Source organism: Humulus lupulus, chromosome 2 (genome assembly GCF_963169125.1).
Source record: "Humulus lupulus chromosome 2, drHumLupu1.1, whole genome shotgun sequence".
Taxonomy (NCBI): domain Eukaryota; kingdom Viridiplantae; phylum Streptophyta; class Magnoliopsida; order Rosales; family Cannabaceae; genus Humulus; species Humulus lupulus.
In genome coordinates this window covers 196,871,405-196,888,979 of record NC_084794.1, presented here as the reverse complement: position 1 = coordinate 196,888,979, position 17,575 = coordinate 196,871,405, and the positions used below count along the sequence as shown (strand labels likewise).

The 17,575-nt window shown below is 33.1% G+C and overlaps 1 long non-coding RNA gene across 1 annotated transcript; it reads right to left on the bottom strand.

The window, feature by feature from the left end:
- Positions 1-7,267: 7,267 nt before the first annotated feature.
- Positions 7,268-8,286, bottom strand: LOC133818855 (uncharacterized). The gene is made up of 2 exons (XR_009886137.1): positions 7,933-8,286; positions 7,268-7,696 (listed from the first exon to the last, which is right to left on the bottom strand). It is a non-coding gene; the product is annotated as an uncharacterized LOC133818855 (long non-coding RNA).
- Between the last annotated feature and the right edge of the window lie 9,289 nt (positions 8,287-17,575).

Genomic DNA, 17,575 nt, shown 5'->3' with positions numbered 1-17,575 from the left:
AGGAAAGGATATGTTTTATTTATTATATAAAACTGTTCATGGGCCCACAAGAACATTTACAAGTTATTTACAACTCAAAAAGGTCATTACTGTTCCAAAATTACAAACCCGCCGACCTAAGCGGAAAAAATAGGGTAAACCCCCTAGTTCCTCTGAGAACTCCTTGGCTGTGGTGGTCAAGCGGCTACATATGTACACATTACCACCTAAGCTCTCCACTCAAGATTGGGTGAGCTTTTCTTTCCCTTTACCTGCACCACATAGCACCCATGAGCCAAAGCCCAGCAAGAAAACACAGTAAAGCATGATATAATATCAACAATGATCATAATAATCATTCAGGACTATCAGTCCAAACAAATAGGTGACAGTCGCAAAAGTCACTAAGTTGGGTACAGCCCCCTTTAGCCTTGTGACGATAGGGTCACCGGAGCTTAACAGACAAGTGAACTTTCTATTAGTTTGTAATGACCCAACTACTCTATACTTTTGGACCATTAACAAAAATTATACATAAACACTAATTCTTAATAACACTTACAAGTGATAAGATCATAACTTTATTAAAACTTTGAAAAAAAAAAAACAAAGGTCAAACTTACATAAAGTTTAAGTTAGGATATGGGATCCCATTGTTTTAAAACCAAAACATGACATAATGATAATTCAAAAAGAGATTACATAATAAAATGCGGAAAAATACATATAAAAACCATAAGAACAAAAACTACATCCTCGAATCGAAACTCTCGGCTATTTGAATCCATTCCGCCTCAATACACATTCCTCAAGCTGCCAAGAACCTTAGCCGCCACTAAAACTATTTTCCTACACATATAAACAAAAATGAGTGAGCCTAATGCCCAGCAAGGAAAATCTAACATATAGCCATATACATAAAAATTCATAATGCAACATAAAACATACTATAACACTTATGTCACATACATACTATAATGACCATTATTACTTGGGGTCCCATAAACTAAGCAAGTCATATGCCCATTAGATTAGTGGGGTCTTGCTAGCTAAGCAAGTCATATGCCCATAATCTATTTGGAGCTTGTTAGTCATATAGGTCATATGCCCAAGTCTACAATCATACTTAACATAACATAAAATCATAAGATAACATATAAAATCATATAACACATAAATCGTATCCTATTTTCCTTACCAAAATAACCGGGATATGGGAACTGATTTGGGACCTTGGAACACTCCTAAAAACCATTTATAATATGGTGAGTATATTGAAGAAAAGGGATGAAAGTGAAAAATGGACTATGCTATCAAAATATACTTACAAAAAACCTTGTGCTTAAGAACTTGGATTTCCTAACCAAGAATAAGAATAAGGTTAGAATGAGTAGAAGACTATGAGAATTTTTAAAGAACATAATACAGAAATGGACTAGAGTTTGGAAATACCTTGAAGACTTATATGACCAATCTAAACCTTGAATCGAAATGTGAATAAACCTTACTTCCCCAAGTGTTTGATAAGCTTATAATGGTCAAGCTTATAATTCCCAACCCAAGTGTTTACACTCTCACACTCACCTAGCAACTTGCAGCCTCTGAACTTAGAGTAATAGATGAATAAATGGTTGGGTACTAGGTCCTATTTATAGAGTTTAGGAATGAAAAGATCTTCATTTAACTTGAATAAAAATAATGGCTTTTAAGTGAAAATAATTTGAATTATCGTTCAGCAGAGGCTGAAGACTCGTTCAAACAGATGTTGGATTCATCAAGAGGTTGATGGTTTTAATGGAGAACGTTTTTGAAAACTTTCAAAATATGCTGAGAGGGGTGATATATCGCTTGGGCCAGTATGCCCGAGGCAATCGTGCAACGTTTAGTGTTTTTCGTATCTTCGTGCTGCGATATATCGCCCCCTATAGCTGCGATATATCGGCATACACTGATTATTTAAACACGAAATTACACATTTTTAGCTTAATTTGAATTGAGTAAACAACCTTGACTAAGCCCTCTAACGTTTTCAAAGCTTCTGACTGACCTTAGGTATTCAAATTTTAACCTTAATATATTTAATCCTCAAAATACTTAATCATTAATAAACCTATGCATGACATGTGCTATTATCTTATTGGTTCTTATCTAAACCTTATAGTATATTAAATATTATCCTCAATATCAGTCATATTAATCAAACCTTAGGTTAAAATTAATATTCCTAAACTATAGGTTAAACTTAGAAAATCTACAAGTACTACTATGAGTGTCCAAATAAATCCCGGTCTGAACCAAAAATCCACAGTCATAAAGATAATACTATTATTACTATTATACAACTATCTAACTTAGCTAAGTAAAGTTCTTGGACTCTACATAGTTCAAGCAGGATAGGTGCATGGTGACTAGTCACCAACATAACCTTCCTCATGACCATAGAGTCATAACCTTGGAACATCGTTCCCTAGCCATGTGACAAACGGTCACCTGGGCCTTAGGCCCTGGCTCTAGTAACTAGTCTTAGACTAGCCAAACGCTTATAAGTTCGTCGACCTTAGAGTCGGTCCAGCGTTAATGCCTTAGAGCCATTCAACACTGTTATTGATTAGATCTAATCTTCATTTGGCTTGGCGTTCATGACGCTATGCCATTTTTGACTCTTTAGGTCAGTGTCCCTAACTAGTCAGTACATATACAAGTAAACAACACTCGCTAGCATTTAATAGGCAATCCATATCCACATTTATCAATCAACATGCCTCAATACAAACACGCATGTCATATATACACAGGGTGCAGTTTTCTTACCTCAGGTTCGAGCGAGAATAAATATAAGAACGATCAACCTTTAGATTCCTTAGCGGTTACCTAATCATAACCAATTAGAAACTATCAATAAAGTAAATCAATGAATGCTTCACAATCTAAGCCACACTCCCGAGATCAATCTCTCACTCTCAGGACTCTCAAACTACTCAAAAGGGATAAAGGAACCAAAACCCGAGCCTTAAAAACCATCCCGAGCCCTAAAAATAACTTTCCCTGAAACTGACCTAGCGCCTAGGCGCTGCCAACCAACCTTCCAAACCAATCCCAAACCTTACCAAAACATCCAATTCAATCCCTAAACCTCATCTACATCACCCCCTCACCAAAACCCAATCAATCTTACACAAAAACTCCCCTTGATTCCAACTATCCACACCAAAATCTATAGGCTGAAAACTAAAAGAAAAACAGAGTATAACGTAAAACTCATGGACAATTTCTTACCTCCAGCTAGTTTTGAATCCTCCTTAGTAGATGAACTAAGTCTATAACCTCCAAGCTTTGATTTCCTAGCTTGATACTTCAATTTGGAACTAAAAACTTCAAAGGGAGATAGAGGGAAGGGTGATGTACGGGAAGAGGAAACCTTGCTCTGTTTTGTTCTATATGTTTCTACAACCAACCAAAAACATATATAACCCAAGCTAAATGACCTTAACGCCCCTAGGTCATTTAAAGCTTCCAAAGTCTCCCCAAGGGTAAAATCGTCATCTTTCACCTATTTCGTTAATCATAATTAACGCTCTCAAATTCCCGCTATTCTCAATATTCCCAAATACCAACAATTCATATCATGTTACCCTTTTATTCCCGGCAACGCTCTAATCATTAAAACATCCCAGACTCACCCCGAGCCTCGAACTTAATCTCGTTATGACTAAACCGCTACTTAACATTCAAAGATCGTCTCATGCTGAATAGCTCGAACAAATCCACATTATAATGTGGCCTCAACAATATATCACCGACATGCATACAAATATACAATTACGCCCCTAACGAGCCAAATTACCAAAATACCCATGTCATGAAATGTGGACCCACATGCATGCATTTAACATCATATTATAATATAATTTACATAAACATGCATATTATCATTTAATGGCATAATTAAACAGTTATGGCCCTCTCGGCCTACTAATCCAACCATTAAAACACATCGGAGAATTCGGGGCATTACATTTAAATTTGTTTTTTGTTTCTTTTTTTTTTAATTCTTAAATATTGGTTTTGGCTTGGAGCCTTGATTATTGTGGACTTGGACAACTCCTGGATGTTAGTTTTAATTTTATTTTTCGTATATTTAATGTTATTAGTTTTTTGAAATGTAAATGTATATGTGATTTGATTACTATGTTATATGAACATTATTAGTTTATTTTTAGTGTAAAACTATATGAATATGTATATGTATATGTATTATAGATAAACTTTTAATTTTAGATAATTAAGTTTATATTTTGGTTAAAGTAAAGATATTTGGAATTGTATTTTTGGGAATATATTAATTATAAATTTCTAATGAGTTTTTATTTGTGTAAAATTGTATTGATAGTTTAGGGTTTAAATAAATTTATAAATTAATTGTAAAAAATGTGATTTGTTAATTGGAAATATTTGTCATATGTTTATTATTTATTTTTATTCATGTATGTATACATGTGTTACTTAATAATATTTTATTTATGTTGCTCCAAGCTTGATGCCAATAGATTTGATGCCTTCATATGCTAGAAAGGATCATGAAATGGTTAATGTTGTTGAGATACTTTCTCTTTTCCACATAACTATTTTACTTGTTTATGAATTTATATATATTTAGCATAGATAGTGTATTTTGTTTTTATCGTTGATTGGTTTGTTATTTATATATGTTAGGTTATATATATGTATATATGTGTGTGTGTGTGTTAAATGATTGATATTGAGCATATATTGATTAAATTAGTTTGTTTTTGTTTTATTTGAAATATTACTACTACAAAAATGGAATTTCCGGACAGTTTTTAACTATCACTATTGAGCAACGACGATAGTTGACTAATTGCCATATTTGCCTATGTCGGCGTAGGGATAGCTACGCCGACAGTTAAAAATTGTCGTTGTTGCGAGCAATACCGACAGTTATTAGGTGTCGATGTTGCTGGAAACGCCGACATTTAAAAATTGTCATTGTTGTGGGGCAACACCGACAGTTATTAAGTGTCGCTGTTGCTGGCAACGCCGACAGTTATTAGATACCGTTGTTGCTTGCAAAAATATTATTTATTTTATTTTAAATTAAAAATTATGATTTAAATAAAGCATTTATATACAAATCTAAAAGATTATAGATTAAAATAACAAAACGTATACAAAGTATTTACAATTCTAATAAAACAAATTTTGGAACAAATATAACACTACTATTTGACTCGAAAATCATATAGCATTGTCTATAAACATAATCGTCTTGACCTTAAAAAATATATAACTAGATTTACAAAGTAAATAATTAACCACTCAAAAAAGAATCATTTACTCTAATAAAAATTACAAATAAAATAAAACACTAAATTCATTGTCAAACAACATATCTTTCTTCTTCTTGTCCTTATACTCACCCTCGTCACCAATAGTCTTTCCAAAGTAAGGATTGGCTGTCATGGATTTCTTTCTAAAATCATAACCGAAACATGAAAAATCACATTATAATACACCAAACATGAAAAATTATAACTAGATTTTTATTGTAGTGTAAATAAATAAGTTTACTCACAATTGTTACACAACTCTCTGGATACCAATGTCCCAGTCTAAGTGTGACAACATATTCATTGCGATATTATTTATAAGAGTATTGTCATTAAAAATTTTGAAGAGAAAACATTGAAGTATAAAAGTAAATCAAACAAAAAATTGGATAGCATATCCTCTAATTTAATAGCCTAGCCATCTATCACAATCAACACAAACAAATCAAATAGCACACTGATTTTCATCCATAAGGAATTTCAAGAGTATTTATATACTTGCCAAGATATGATCATAAAACAAAAGCTTACTTAAACTAGCATTAGTACAAAAAACTCATGGGAGGTCGGTTAAAAACTGACCTATAAAGGTTCATAGGTCACTTCAGAATCGACCTCCCATGAGGTGATTTATGATGTCAAAACATGGTAGGTCAGTTGGCGACTAACCGACCTATGATGTAACACACGGTAGGTCGGTTCGATAACCGACCTATGGTGTAACACACAGTAGGTCGGTTCGATAACTCACCTCCACATTGTTCTCTTGGCTCTCGAATTTCCTATCATGATTTATGAACTTGTTCTGTAACAGCCACACCAACAGAATTTAAAACATATATATTGTTGTCTCTTGCCTACACAACTCTTGACACCATCTCCTCTAAATCCCAGAAGGCACTGGCATTTGACCTCTCCTTTATCCTATTACTCACCAAGTAATAAAAGTTAAATTCTCATATATTGAATGCACAAACAGACAAGACCATTGGAAATTATGTGATCATATTATAATGCCAATAAACATAAAGCTACATCACAAGAATAAGATACAATAATGGTTAATAAGTGCACTTAACAGATTTTAAATGTCTCTCTCTCTCTCTCTCTCTCTCTCTCCTCTCTTCCTCTTAATCTAAAGGGGCAGAGAGGCAATTGCATTGTTTCCCTAACTTTATACCACTTATTAATATTTATTAAAAGAAGTTGGAACGTCTTTAACTTCACAGGTAATATAACCATCTCCTTTGAAACACCCCATCAACCAGGTGACACTTGCATACCCTCTCTGGAAATGTGTCCTGATTATATAAAATAAAAAATCAGAAAAGAAGGAAAAGAAACTAGTCAACATCCATAGTTATCCCAACACTCATTCCTCACCACATCTGGCACAAATCAAACAACCAAACCAATATACCAGGGTTCAGTGCAAAGAATTAACTTGAAATACCAATCAACAACTATTATATTTGCATCGAAATCCATAAAAACCAATAAAATATATATTTATATGCTCATGTCATCAAGGAACAAAAGCACACGCGCATAGTGATGTGATGAGGTAATTAAAATCAATATTTTGGAACATCTGTTTATAACACTAATAAAAGAACAATATTAAAAGGGTAGAAATAATTTAATTTAAGTACCTGCACAGAGGAACTCTGCATGAATTGGATAAAAATTAAAGAGTGAAGTCTTAGAGGCTGCTACATCCTTTTGCAATGCAAGCAGCCTCCATTGTCCCTTTTTTTTATTGCAACCTTAATTACAAATATAGACATCATTGTCATCATTATCATTACAGTATATACATGCATTTAAAATAAAATTGAGATATGCTCTTAATCTAAGTAATTTATACCTATATGTTTATCTTAAATCCATATAATACAAAATAGGTACTAAAATATTGTAAAGTAAATTACAGCTTGAAATGAGAACAGAACAAACTTCATTGAAATTCATGACAAATTCAAAAGGACTGGATAGTAGTACTATAGCTTCACACATTCTCAATATTTATAAATGTTGAGATAGTCAACATTCTCAGTATTTATAGTTTCACACAAGCCACATCTATGCCACAACAAAGACGGAAAAAAAAGATACGCCTGCCAGTTAATACACCATACACTCATTTGAAAGACTATTTTAAGCAAAACTCTAATTCTAAAACAAGAATCCCAACCAGAGCATACAAGTTATAAATGATGAATATTAGCAATTAAATATTACAAGAGCCTCCATCTTTGTTATAAAATTTGGAATAGTCCTTCGTTGGTCCACGCTTGTATGTGGAAAATGCATTGTAGAGAAGCCCTCTAGGTATTATATAATCCTCCAACTTTTGCAAGGGGTACCGACTGCAAATACCATATATTTTCATACATGTATATACAGAGTTCAGCACAAGTACCTTTTCTACTAAGTTAAGAAATAACTAAATAAATCAAATAAATTGTTCACATATACACACATACATATTGAAAGAGAGAACCTTGTAGAAATGTTAAGGAAGAAAACGATGAGATTGAAATCAATCGGAGAGTGAGAGAAAAGATATAACATAAATAAATAAATAAGCATTTCCAAGCTAAACCTTCGTTCTTGGAAATGGAGAGCTGATTATGTCTCCTCTGGTCACTTAAAGGCCCGATCCTTGGTTGGGCTTTGTTCTTCTTGATACCCTGAGTTCACCCATGCTACCCTTCGTCTGAGACGATGTCAGAGGAGGACATAAATTGGCCTTGAAGCCACGATGGCGACATACGAGCCTGGAGGGCAACGAAGGGCTCGCAAGGCTGGAGTTTTGGCGGTGTCTGGTACTCCTGATCTGGTGTCTGCACACGGCGGCGACCATCGGAGGGCAGCCGTTCGGTCCTAGCAGAGAGCATGAGAGAGAGAGAGAAAGAGAGGGAGAAAGGCAAGTATGGATCGGGTAGGGTGGGAGAGAGAAAGGGATTTGGCACTTATATTTTTATTTATTTATTTATTTTATAAATAAAAATCAGATTATATTATTTAGATAAAAAAAAATGTGATTATAAAACTCCCAATTTTATACTCCTAATATTATAAAAAATAATTTTAAAAATCAAAACTATACAAATTCTCTTAAAACTTATAATAATTATTATTTGAAAACCTAAACTGCTATTTAATTTAAATACTAGTTAAAAGTGCACTTTAGTTAACTTTATTTTAAAAATTTATTAATTTATTAATATATTTTTATTTTTATTTAAATTTTAAATAAATAATGTCATATATTATAAAAATTATAAATAATAAATTTATATATTAAAATTATTTTACAATATTTTTCCAATCAATAAAATAATTCATTTTTAACTAATACTAATTTTATAAATATGTGAAACAATAATATAGTTAAATTAAATTAAAGTATTGTTACTCTTAATATCATAATTAATTTAAAGTTTGATATAAAAATTATTATAAATACAAAAGTTAATAAAACTTAGAAAAAAAATCTAGTTTTTAATAAATACATATTTATATAATTTAGTTTATTTTTTAAAATTTTATTATTCATTAATTATATTTTTAAAAAAATTATTTGAATTTTGGTGACATTTTATAACTGTCAGTATTGGTCTTCAATTAACTGCCAGCGTTGGGGTCAATAGCGACAAATTTTAACTGTTGGCATTGGGGTCAATATCGACAATTTTTTTACTGCAGGCATTGGTTTCAAATTAACTGTCGACGTTGGGGTCAATAGCGATAGTCAAAAGCAACGGTGACAGTTATTAACTGTCAACGTTGATTTATATGCCTACAGTTTTGAACTGTCGGCGTAGAGTCTCACTAAGCAATTATGACAGTCAACAGAGTTACTATCGTGGTTGGGTGTCGGGAAAGCTCAATTTTGTAGTAGTATATGTTTAGATTTATATATGTGTTAGTATATTGATGTGTGTCGTATGTCGTATCAAATTTAAATATATATATATATATATTTTTAATTCACTTACACCAACTACTTCAGTATAGCGGTAAATAAGGGTCGAACCCACGAGGACTATGATCAAATTATTATTCAAATTAATACTAGACTGAAATTAAAAAAGGGTTTTAGTTTTAATAGCTGAAAACATAAAATGAAATAAATATCAATGATTGAATAACTAAGGATATAACAATATTAAAGAAATAGTCAAGAATTACTCTCCACCTTCAACAATCAATCTATCAACAATGATGAATAATATTCATTATTCCCAATTAAACTATTAACCCTGCAGATAACACTTAAGCAGTCAATTATCCCAGTTTCCCTAATATAATTAATTAAAGTTAAGTGCTCTTAATTAACATTTTTCACCCAGCAATAAACCCATTAAGCATGCGATCTATTTAACCTAGTAAAAGCATTACACTTTGTGGAAATAGGTTAATCTAGGCAACAAATTCATTAAGCATGCAATTCATTTAACCTAGGTTCTATTTCTCATCACAATTAAAATACCTGTCACAATACCTTAATTGCAATTTATCACTTTACTTAGAATCTCAAACTATTAGGTGAATAGAAATCCTAAGATGATAGTAGAACAATGCAAAACCTTAATTAGTGGCCATCTAAACAAGATTTTACAAGATCCATGACATTCAAATAGAAAAATAGAAGCAATTTAATATAAGGGAATAAAAGGAATAAAATTCATCAATGCATTCAAGATATCATGTCTAGGGTTTTGAAATAACCCTTAACTATAAAGAAAACTACTCCATAATCATAATCATATTCATATTCATAAACATAAATATTCAATGAAAATAAAAGATTTTTTAGAAGAAAGAAAAACTAGATTGAAGAATATAGATGATGTTGTTTTCTCCTCCTCCTCTGCTGCTCTAGCCTCTAAAAATCGCAATCCAAAGTTATAATAAAAGTTAACCCTAATCCCTTTTATAGCCCCTTAAAAATTACATTTAAAATTTAAATTTTAAAGAAAAATTTGTCGCACGGCCACGGGTCATATTCTGGGCCATGTTCGCGCAAAGGCCACAGCCAGGAGATCATGATGGCCGCGGCCAATACTCCCTGTCTCCCAAGCCGCGGCCAGTAATTGCTGGTGGCTGCGGCCATTGGTCATTTTCTGCTAATATATTTTTTTCTTCATAATCTTCAACTTAGGCTCAGTCCTCGGGTTTAGGGACTTCGAAAACACTTCAATCTTGTTCAAAACTGTATTTTCTCGAGTCCTATCATTGCACCTTCATTTTTAACCACAAAATTTTATCAAATTCATCAATAATACCTTATAAAATATTTTATGACTTAAAAATCAAAAAACTCGTAAAACAAAGCTAAGAACACCTAAAAACACTTTAAAGGAACATTATCTAAATGCGAAAGGATAAAATATAAAATATCCAAAATACCCTTATCAAATTCCCCCACACTTAAACTTTGCTAGTCCCTTAGCAAAATCCCTAATAAAAACTAAAAACTAAACAAATAAAACATAAGCAATGATTTTGTTGAAAGTGTTAGTTATCTCAAAGATTGATCAACCAATATGAGTTATAAGAAAAATCCGTATTCTACATTCCTTAGAATTTCAACTCAATGCATCATCACCACTTAAAACTTGATCTTATTTATGATTATGCACAATTAAATAAACCAAAACACAAACATTTAAATCAATTTATACATGCCATAATATGTTTTAAAGTCTCATAGATAATAATATTTTCATGAAAAACATCCACTCCATAGACATTAACCAATTGTTCTCCACTAAGTAAACACACATAATCAAGAATCATAAGGTCTTTAAAAGCTTGTAATATAAGGCTAAGGTTGAAGGTAGATGAAAAATGAATATTTAAGCTTAAATCACACCATAGTCTATATTTTTTTTCTATTCTCTAGATCTTCCCACAAATTTCCCATACAATTCAAGAAAATACATATATATATTTGATTTTTTCTTTCATATCGATCTTACTACTTCCCCCACACTTATACTTTTGCAATACTTTTTGTTTCTTCATATTTCTCAATGCAGATTTTTTTTTTCTACCTTCTTTTTTTTTTCTTCTTTTCGATTCAACTAATTGGAAGAAATAGTAGATCATATACTTTCACATTATAATCCAACAAACCAATACAAATTCCCCTTCTTACAATCCATAACCCAACCCACCAAATCAAACAATCATATAAAATTATGGTGTAATGGGTCACAAAAAGGATAAAAAAATTTAAGTTGCAAAAGGTTTAGATATTGGCTTATAAAAGAAAAAAAAATTAGGTATTACGGCTCAAAATATGGGAAACTAGGATATTCAATTTCATAGGTAAGCTTGAAAGGCTCAAACGATCCAAAGAACATGCCTTAATCATCTTCCTAATCATGTGTACTTAGGATTTTGCCTCAAACAATCAATCAATGGTTTCTAGAGTGGTCGAGACTATATATAAGTAATAGCATGCATAAATATCTCCAAACAATAGTGAAAAAGTAAATCTAATTGAACACATTATGTTTAAAAATCTAAGATCAAGCTTAAGTAACAACTAGACAAGAGTTAAGCACACAATTCATGCAGAATTCATCAATTTCCTATGAAACTAGTCTCATTTCAATAAAAAAAAAAAATTTATCATTGACAAACAACTTCCAACATAATCATGCCATGCTTATGACAACCTAAAAAAAAAACTAAAATTGACAATAAAAAAAAATCAAAGCAATAACTACAGAAACATCATAAAAATAAAATCAAAATAGTTTAATGTCAGTTGTTCCCTTCCCCCACACTTATAGGAAACAGTGTCCTCAATGCAAATAAAATGAAAGAAAAGAAAGAAAAAGATAAAGAAAAACTCCCTCAACCGAAGTGAATGTTTATTAATTAGGCATCTCCTTGATCATCTTCAGCTTCCTCCTCATTTTCATCATCTTGCATCATGGGAATAGGTGGTGGATATGGTTGAATCCACTGTGGTGCAGGTGGATAGTTTGTCATGTCCAAGCCAAGGTGGATGGCATTCATCCTGAAACAAACATCTTGATAACTAGCCCACTCAATCATACGCTGCTGATGTGCTTGGAATTCAGTACGGTGAGCATGCAACTCTTGAGATGTAGTGTACAAAGATTCCTCTACAAGTGTCATACGGTCTGCCAAGGTCATATTTTTTGTAGATGGCGGTGGTCTAGTCTGAGTATGAGAAGATGAGCTAGCCCCTGTAGTGTTAGTGACCTTAAAGCGAGTGATGGAGGATCTATTCAGTATATGCATGGGTTGCAACAAAGGCTCTAAGGGATCCCATTTCACACCAGCTTGAGCACACATGGCGGTAATGAGATGGGGATGATAGAACCCCTTAGAAACATTTCTGAAACTGCTCTGAATGGAAGACTTAATAATGTGTCCCACATCAATGGTTTTCCCCTTCAAGATAGCATATAGAAGTATATCAATATCCACACTCACATCACTGACATATTTAGTGGGAAATAATTTTGCATTAATAAACTTATGCCATGCTTTTTCAATAACTCCCATCGCCTCTCTCTTAAATTTAATAGGATGACCTGTTTCAGTTAACTTCCATTGGGTATTTGGCTTACATATAAATTGGATAATCTCATTAAAGTCAGGATTATCAACGATTTGGCTGTACTCATCATTGTCAATGCTAGGAAGCCCATAAAATTGATTTATGGCTGCACTTGAGAAGTTCACATTAACTCCTCGCACTGTAGCCATAGCTGTAAATTGAGAAATTCCATTAGCATAAAACTCTCTGACAATAGGGATTACTGTAGCATTAGGTTGTGGACAAAATTTCGTCCAATATCTTTTCTCGATCTGTTCCGCAATAGATGGATACCCATGACGAATCTCCATATCAAACCCCCTCTCTTCAATCATTATTTTCTGTTTCACTACCGCATCTTGATAGCGTTTGAATGCCTCCTCATAAATAAATTTGGTGGCATCAAATTGAACCTCAGATGAGGAAACACCTTTAGTATTCTTTCGAAATCTCTTTGGAGCCATTCTTCAGTTCAAGACTCAAAGATAACCTTCCTTAAACACAAATAATTAAGCACCAAAAGAATAATTCAAAATACCCCAAAAATATAATGTCAAAATCCTCTAATTATTCCCAACAAATTTCTTTTAAACCAATAAATACTTCCTCTTCAAAAATATTCAATTAATTCCCCTTAAAACTGAAACATACTCCTCTAAGAACTTTCACCAAACACTTAGTAGGCAAAGACTAACCAATAGTGAAAAAGTATGTTGTAGTGTTTCAATCTTCCCAAAATTTGAAATTATTACTAATATAACAACATAATCACTTAATCTAAGCCAATTATCACAATATATAAATATTTCATCCACCAAAAACCAATTAATACAAAACACCCAAAATCATATTCTTGAATACTCAAAACCCAATAATCAAAGAATCAAGAGAAGGTACTTACTTGTAATTGACTATAGAAAGTCTTTGAACGCTTGATAGTATCAATGAAGCACCTTGAAACTTGTTGATTAATATCAATTGTCAAATTTAAAATTTATGGGACTTAAGGTTTTGAAAGGAAATTTGTGTAGACAATGAGGATTTTGATGAGAATATGTGAAAAGTTGTAAAGAGATTGAAGATTGATGATGGAATTTAATGATTTTTGGGGAATAATTGGAGTGAAAATGAGAGAGAAATGATAAAATTATATGTAAACATGAGAGTGATTTTTCGGTTTTGGGTCTTTGTATGTGTGGGGAGTGGAAAAAATGAAAAAAAATCTTGAAATTTTTTTTTCTGAAAACTTAAAGTGGCCGCGGCCTAAGCTTATTGGTGGCCGCGGCCACTACTCTCAGTTCTCCAGGCGGTGGCTTGGAATAGGGCTGGTCGCAGCCACAGGCCATTTGGCCAATTTTATTTTTATTTTTTTTTTTAAAATGTTCAAAATTAAAATTAAAACTAAGTTCAATAGAATAAAATAAAAAAAATCTTAAAAATAAAATACATAGAATTTAGCTAACTTTAACGTCGCTAGCTCAACGTATAACCTTTTCAAACCTCATCAATATATTCCGGATTGAAGAGGTGAATCACAGTAGCTTGTTCCTCCTCGAAAGACTCATAATAAGGCTTCAATCTCTGGCCATTTACCTTGAGTATTTTTCCCGTTGATGGACTTGAAATTTCTACCGCTCCATGAGGAAAGTGATGTACCACTATGAATGGTCCAACTCATCGGGACTTCAACTTACCCGGAAATAGTTTGAGGCGAGAATGATACAATAATACTTTCTATCCCGCACCAAATGTTTTCCAAATAATTCTATTTTGATCATTAAAAGGCTTTGGTCTTTTCTTTGTAAATCTTAGAGCTTTCATAAGCATCATTAGGAATTTCCTCCAGCTCTTGTAATTGCAGCATTCTTTGTTGGCCTGCATTGTCCATCTCCATGTTACACTTTTTCACAGCCCACCAAGCTTTATGCTCCAATTCAACCGATAAATGACAAGGTTTATCATACACCAACCGATATGGAAACATACCAAGAAGTGTCTTATAAGCCGTGCAATACGCCCAAAGAGCATCATCTAATCTTATACTCCAATCCTTTCTATTTGGATTCACTGTCTTTTTAAGAATAGACTTGACTTCTCTATTCGATACCTCGACTTGGCTATTTGCTTGTGGATGGTAAGTAGTGGTTACCTTATGAGTCACTTGATAACGCCGAAATAAGGTTTCAATCATTTTATTGCAAAAGTGAGTAACCCGATCACTAATTATTGCCCTTGGAGTACCAAATCTCACAAAATATTCGATCGAATGAACTCAACCACTGTTTTAGAATTATCCGCTTTAGTTGCTTTTGCTTCCACCCACTTAGACACGTAATCCACCGCTAAAAGAATATACTCAAAACCGAATTATGATGGAAACGGTCCCATAAAATCAATGACCCATACATCAAAAATCTCGATAATAAGTATTGGAGTTTGGGGAATTTGATCCTTAGCAGTAATATTACCAACTCGTTGACAACGATCACATGCCTTACAATATGCATATGAATCTTTAAAGATGGTAGGCCAATAGAAACCACTGTCAAATACTTTATGGGCTGTTCTTTTTGGTCCAAAATGACCTCCACAAGCATGAGAATGTGAGAAAGCAAGAATAGATTGAAATTCAGAATCGGGAACACACCTTCTAATGACTTGATCAGCGCAATGTTTCCATAAATAAGGCTCATCCCAAATATAAAACTTAGCATCGTGCTTAATCTTGTTCTTTTGAGCTTGTGTAAGGTCTCCTGGTAACTCTTTAGTAGCTAAATAATTAACAATATTAGCAAACCATGGAATAACTTCTTTAAGAGCCAGGAGCTACTCATCAGGAAATTTTTCATTTAATTGCAAATTATCTTCATCCTGAATAAGTCTACTTAAATGATCAGCCACCAAATTTTCTGATCCTCTCTTATCTTTTATTTCAAGATCAAATTCTTGCAGAAGTAAAATCCACCGAATAAGTTTGGGCTTCGCTTCTTTCTTAGCTAGTAAATATTTAAGAGCTGCATGGTCAGTGTAAAAAATAACCTTAGTTCCAATCAAATAAGACCGAAACTTTTCTAGAGCAAAGATAACCACTAAAATCTCTTTCTCTGTAGTAGAGTAATTTAACTGAGCATCATTAAGAGTTTGAGAGGCATAGTATATAACATGAGGCACTTTACCAACTCTTTGCCCAAGAACCGCTCCTACTGCATAATCACTAGCGTCACACATTATTTCAAAGGATAAATCCCAGTTTGGTGGCTAAATAATAGGTGTTGATGTTAAGGATTCCTTTATTTATTGAATGCAAACAAACATTTATCATTAAATTCAAATGCCACATCCTTTTGAAGAAGATTGCATAAAGGAGAAGCAATCTTTGAGAAATCCTTTATAAACCGCCTATAGAAGCCTGCATGACCAAGAAAGGATCTTATTTCTTTCACACTTGACGGTGGTGGAAGAGAACGAATGAGATCAATTTTTTCCTTGTCCACTCCAATCCCTTTTTCTGAAATAACATGCCCCAAAACAATACCTTGCTGCACCATAAAGTGACACTTCTCCCAATTCAATACAAGATTAGTGTCAATACATCGTTAAAGAACTAGAGTTAAATTATGGAGGCACTTATCAAAAGAATCACCATAGACACTGAAATCATCCATAAACACTTCTATGATGTTTTCTATATAATCTGAGAAAATACTAACCATAAATCATTGAAAGGTGGCGGGAGCATTACACAACCCAAATGGCATTCTACGAAAAGCAAATGTGCCAAATGGGCATGTAAATGTGGTCTTCTCTTGGTCTTCAGGAGCAATAACAATCTGATTATAACCTAAATAACCATCAAGAAAGCAGTAATAAGTATGTCCCGCTAATCTTTCAAGCATTTGATCGATGAATGGCAAAAGGAAGTGGTCTTTTCTAGTTGCAGTGTTCAACTTTCTATAATCAATACAAACTTGCCACCCTGTTTGGAATCTTGTAGGTACTAACTCATCCTCATCATTCCTTACCATAGTGAAGCCTGATTTCTTAGGAACTACTTTAACTGGACTAACCCACTTGCTATCTGAAATAGGGTAAATCACACCCACACTTAAAAGCTTCAATATCTCCTTCTTAACTACCTCCATCATAGGTGGATTTAACCTTCTTTGAGCTTCTCTAGAAGGCTTGGATCCATCTTCAAGGAGAATATGGTGCATACACATAGTTGGGCTTATTCCCTTGATATCTGCTATGGTCCACCCTATGGCCGTTTTATATTCCCGAAGTACCCTTATTAAATGATCCTCTTGTACTTGAGTAAGTTTTGTGGTGATAATAACTGGTAATGTCTCTTTCTCACCCAAGTAGACATATTTGAGATGCTCCGGCAGTGGTTTTAATTCAAGCTTGGGTGGTGATTTAACAGATGGTTGAAGTTGCTCATGAGAAATAGGCAACTTTAAGAACGACACCGCTTTAGAAACCTCTCCACCACTATTAAGTGCAGCCACTGTCTTCTTTACTTCAGTAGTGACAAAATCTTCTTTCAAATCTATTGGTTCCCTCAAAACAATATCTAACCCATCATCTCCATGTAAATCCAGAATTCTTTGTGACAAAGAATCCAGAATATCGATTGAAGAAACTAAATGAACATCAC